Source organism: Megascapheus bottae, chromosome 1, assembly GCF_031878675.1.
Source record: "Megascapheus bottae isolate mThoBot1 chromosome 1, mThoBot2.hap1, whole genome shotgun sequence".
Classification (NCBI taxonomy): domain Eukaryota; kingdom Metazoa; phylum Chordata; class Mammalia; order Rodentia; family Geomyidae; genus Megascapheus; species Megascapheus bottae.
The window spans coordinates 63,355,847-63,361,758 of NC_143509.1; the positions used below are offsets into that span (position 1 = coordinate 63,355,847).

Consider the following 5,912-nt stretch of genomic DNA (forward strand, 5'->3'; position numbering starts at 1 on the left):
ATGTTTCATGATATAGATTAATATGTATCTATAATATACAAACTCTTGGCTTAATTTTAATTATGTTCTCAAATCTATGTGCCAGTGATTGTATATAGAGATTCCCTTATTGAATACTTGTTTGTTAAACACAACATTTGAAATATTATGCAGAAATCAATTTTAATAAACTCTTTTAAAAAATCTATTTCTGTATACTAGCTATTAATCCTAATAAAAGTATTTTTTTTAATGTGACTTGCCAATATAGTAGCAAACAGAGTCACAGACCAGCTTGGGAAAATGTTATCAAGTCCCTGTCTCAAAAGCAAGATGAAGGGCAGGGAAGGTATCCTACAGTGTTTGCCTAGCATGCATGAAGCCCTGGGTTAGATTACTTATTATCACATAAAAAGAAAAAGCCACACATGTGCAGTGACTCAAGTGGTAAAGTGCTAGCCTAGAGCAAAAGAAGCTCAGGGACAGTGCTCAGGACTCAAAAACAAAACAAAATAGGCCACTGTCTTCAATTTGTCTCAAAAACTATACATTATGATCAAACAGGATTGATCACAGGGATGCAAAGCTGGTACAATATACATAAGTCAATTAATATAATTCATCACATCAACAGGATCAAGGACAAGAATGACATTATTGTCTCAGTAGATGCAGAAAAGGCATTTGACAAGATCAAACACCCCTTTATATTAAAAGCTCTGGAGAAACCAGGAATCCATGGAACATTCCTCAATATAATGACAAACTCACAGCAAGTATTATACTTAACGGCGAAAAGCTAAAGCCATTTCCTCTAAAATCAGGAACGAGACAAGGATGCCCACTCTCTCCACTCTTCTTTAACATAGTATTAGAATTTCTAGCCAGAGCAATAAGGCAAGAAGCAAGCATAAAGGGGATCCAAACAGGGAAAGAAAAAGTGAAACTTTCCCTCTTGCAGATGATATGACTCTGTATTTAAAAGACCCCATAGACTCTACTACTCCCAAGCTGCTTGAGCTGATTCAAAACTTTGGCAAGGTAGCAGGGTATAAAATTAACCCTCAAAAAACAACCGCCTTCCTACATGCCAACAATGAAAAATGAAGAAGCAATTAGGAAAGCAACTCCTTTTGCAATAAAGTACTTAGGAATTAACTAAGACTGTAAAGGACATTTTGGTGAAAACTTTAAAACCCTGAAAAAGGAAATTAAAGCAGAACTGAAGAAATAGAAAAACCTCCCATGTTCCTGGAGTGGAAGAATCAACATCGTAAAAATGGCAATCTTGCCAAGGGCTATCTACAAATTCAATACAATGTCCATCAATATCCCAATGTCATTCTTTAAGGAAATAGATGAAGCAATCCAAAATTTCATATGGAATAATAAAAGACCCTGTATAGCAAAAAGAAAATTCTTAACAGAAAGAACATCTGCTCAGGAGGAATTTCAATACCAAACTTTAGATTCTATTACAGATCTATAGTAACCAAAACAGCTTGGTACTGGCACAAGAACAGGCCTGACGACCAAGAACTGAAGACCCAGAAATCAACCCACAGACCTATGGCCACCTAATCTTTGATAAAGGAGCAAAAAAAAAATAGAATGAAGAAAGTGGTGCGGGCAGAACTGGTTAAGCACCTGCACAAAACTAAAGCTGCAGCCTTCTATGTCACCCTGCACCAGGATTAACTTCAAATGGATCAAAGACCTGGAAGTATAAGCAGATACCCTGAAAAGTTTACAGGAAGGAATAGGAGACACATTAGGTCTCCTTGGCATACATCTAAACTTCCTTAATAAAGACCCAGAAACAACAAATCAAAGAAAGTTTGGATATATGGGACTGCATTAAACTGCAGAGCTTCTCTATGGCAAAGGACAGGGCTAACAAGCTAAATAGAAATCTCACAGAGTGGGAGAAGATCTTCACTAACTATACAACAGAACAAAGGCCTCATATCTAAAATATATCAACATCTCAAAAAATTGAAACAATCCAGGGGCCCGGAGTTTGACCTAGTGGTAGTCCTTGCCTAGCATGCACGAAGACCTGGGTTTGATTCCTCGGTGCCACATGCATAGAAAAAAGCCAGAAATGGTGCTGAGGCTAAAGTGGTAGAGCTCTAGCCTTGACAAAGTCCAAGGGCAAGTTCTCAGGCCTTAAGCTCAAGCCAAAAAATAAAATTGAATCAATCCAAAACAAATCTTCAGAGAAACAACCATCCCATTAAAAGATGGGCCAAAGACTTAAAGAGAGACTTCTCTGAAGAAATAAGAATGGCCAATGGACACATGAATAAATGCTCGACATCTCTGGCCATAAAAGAAATGCATATCATAATAACTCTAAGATTCCACCTCACTCTAGTTAGAATGGCCAGGATCAAGAAATCTAATAACAACAGATGCTGGAGGGGATGTGGCCAGGAGGGATCACTACTACACTGTTGGTGGGAATGCAAACTGGTCCAACCACTATGAAAAGCAGTATGGAAGTTCCTCAAAAGACTAAACATAGAGCTCCCCTATGACCCAGCAATTCCACTACTTGGAAATACTAAACAAGGAAATACTAAAGCCACTAGCAAAATGATATTCATTGCAACACTATTTACCATAACAAAGATATGGAACCAACCCAGATGCCCCTCAGTTGATGACTGGATCAACAAAAAATGCTATAATGTGAGTATTTCACCTTGGTTTAATAAAACATTTAATTGTATATTATCATAATTTATATTTAGATAGAATTTATTTAATAACTGACTGACAGTATCCCTAAACATTTATGAATCTAGTCACATGAACTGGTCCCAGTCAGTTCCAAGATACCACTGCAGTATTCTCTCCCATCTCTCCATCAACTAATGCAGGAAAAATAAGAAGCAAGGCTCTTACCTGATTTGGAATATCTCCAATTCCTACTCATTATGCTGAGTTGATCTTATTCGGGTGAATAACTAGTCAGGAAAAGGTAGAAACAGATAAATTACCCCTTTTCTTCTGCCACAATTTCCCTCACACTACTCTGAATCCTTGAATCAGATTTGCTCTTTGAGTAACATTCCAGTTCGCTCCCAGTCCTTTTCTATCCTGTTTTCTTCAAAAGAGTTATGCATAGTGCTACAGTGCTTTTTTTTAAAGTATTTCCTTATCTCATAAAGGTATTTATTGCTTATATTTTCATGGACTGTGTTTTTAAGTGGGAGGGTAAGAAATATTTTTTATTCCTAATAAATACTGTTAGAGTATTGATGCTTTAAATTACTGAGTGAGCACCCTGTTAGCTTTAACTTAAGTGCATTGTGTCCATCCATTATTTACAATCATTTGAAATTTTTAAGTAGTCCAACCAGGCTGTTAGTTACAGCCGTCATTTTTTTGTACTCTAAGTCATGTGATTTTAACTTAACAATGAGAAACTATAATATGCATTTTCATACTTCTATTGAAAAAACTAAATCTATTTTGACTACTCATATACCTTTTTGGTAGAAAGAACAAACACAATGGAGCAATTCAAGCACAGAATATTATCATAATCACAAGAAATTACTACTGAATACAAACTGAACCTATCAATTTTACTCAACCAATAAAATAAAATAAGATAAAATTACAAGTTTAAGTGGGTTTCCAAGATATAAATCTATTCCAAGATTACATGCTAATGCCACTTGATTTATATGAAAGATAACTCCTCTATGGAAGGAACAGGATGCATTGCTATGATCCAACACTGGTCATTCTAGGAGGAAAATACACAGTACTGTATCTAGCCAGTCTTTTAATTACCAAAGAACTTGAAATTTCACACCTACAGACACATATTAATCACTTAGCCAGTTGAAAACAAAAGGAAATTAGTAACATTTATTGTATAGTTAGTACTAAAACCAAATACAACATTTAATATAATTCAACTTTGTACCACAATTACACATTTTATGGAGGAAGAAACCAGGTACAAACAATAAACCCTCTTGCAAACCACAACTCATTGTTGAGTATGAGATTTTGGTATATATAAGTAGGACTATGATTCCTCCAATATAATGTGGGGGATTGTTAACTCACACAAGTTGGCTCTGAGAATAAAGCTGATGTAAGCTAAAAGAAAAGAAAGAAGGAAGGAAGGAAAGAGAGAGACAGAGATAGAGAGAGAAAAACACTTGGTAACCTGGCCAGGAAATCAGTAAAACTAGATATAAATGGACTGTATCTGATTTTAAAGCTTGTAGTCTTTGCCACATATCACATTTTCCCAAATATAAGGCTTTATCTTGCTTTGTGAATGTGATGACTTTTTCACCACACACAATCCATCACCATCTGAATGTTTACATTTAAACCCTTCCCTTTCCAAATCAGCAGAAAGGAGGAAGAAACAAGTCCTAATGCCAATAAAAATGCCATGTCCAGTAAAATCTCAAACTCTATCTCCAGATTCTTGAATAACAACAACCTGAAGACAAAAAAGCAGTGAGCTATTTTGACTCTAGAAATCCTTGCTGTTATTATTACCACATATCTAAACATACATATTAAGTAATCTGTAAAACACCAAGGGTGAGTTTGGAGAAAATAATAATCCCTTACCCATTTTATGTCGTGACTGATCCTTTTACCACAAAAGATCAACAAGCGAAGACATGAATTTATCTAATTGAAATATTACGGACCTGAAGACCTGAAGAAATGAAGTCTGTGTATTTGCAATGCAATATTTTATGAAAAGTGAAGAGTGTGGAAAAATATGATTGGACAAAGGAACAAATCTCTCTGTTTGGATTCTACCCTGTGACTCTGGATCCCCTGTTCTTCCTCCAGGAATAAGGAGGACACTTTGTACCTTAGGGTTTTATGACCTGCTTCAGGGAATGCTTAGAAATCTTTTCAACATTTCAAGCCTGCTTTGGAAGAGAAGGACAGGGTGGAGGATGACAATGATCTCCCTTTTTCTGACATTTTTTTTTCAAATGCCCAGGTACCCTATATTGGGGAAATGTTTCTTGAATCATATCATAGGCCAAAAGAAGCAGCTTTTCCAGCCTCCAATCTTTATCTCCCTGGCTCACTGTTGAAGATCCAGTAACTAGAATTTCTAAACCTTAATAATAGTTCAAAAAATGTGTTCAGTCACTTCGGATGAATAGGATTTTGAACACAGTGATCTGTCACAGTGTTCTGCCTTGTGGTAGACAAAGGTAAATTGATGGGCTATGTGACAGGACAGATTCTCAGAGACTGAACTGATACACTGAAGTAAACACAGCTTTCCTCACAAATGGTTGTTCCTTGGATTTTATGATCATTGGACTAAGGTTACTAAAAACATGATTAAGGTAATATGAGATAGTTTTACGTCACTGAAAACAAAATAAGCACAGTAATTTTTTTCTTCTATTTTACTATTTATTTTTGATAGAACTTTTCAAGTTGTGTGCCCTTTTCCTCAGCAATTTTTTAATTCGCCTAACTGCTACATCTGATGGCACAAGTGCTGTAACTGCTTGTGATTGTTGCCTCACTGATATGTAGAGATAATCTTGTAGATATTGAGTTTTACAGTCTCTGGGGAAAGAAATGGTCCAGAGTGAATGCTAGGTGTCAATGTCAGCAGATCTGTCAGACAAAGTTGTAGTTGAGAATCCAGGAGAATATATCTGTGAAATACTCTGGAAGCTGTCAAATGATGCAAAAAGAAGTGGTATTGAAGTGAGAAATTAATATATTTGCTAACAGTAATTTCTCTTCCTCAAAATAATAATTAATAATAATAATAATAATCTCCACTAATTGGACAAAAAACTTTAAGGATATACTCCAAGAAAAGGTATAATCGACTCTTATCAGTGCTGGTAGGACTGATGATGTTCATCAGTCTGGAATAGTCAAAATGTTGCTAATTAGCTAATAAT

At 35.7% G+C, this 5,912-nt stretch overlaps 1 pseudogene; it reads left to right on the plus strand.

The window, feature by feature from the left end:
• The first annotated feature begins 3,917 nt into the window (after positions 1 to 3,917).
• LOC150069319 (small nucleolar RNA SNORA40) lies at positions 3,918 to 4,032 on the plus strand (annotated as a pseudogene).
• Positions 4,033 to 5,912: the final 1,880 nt, after the last annotated feature.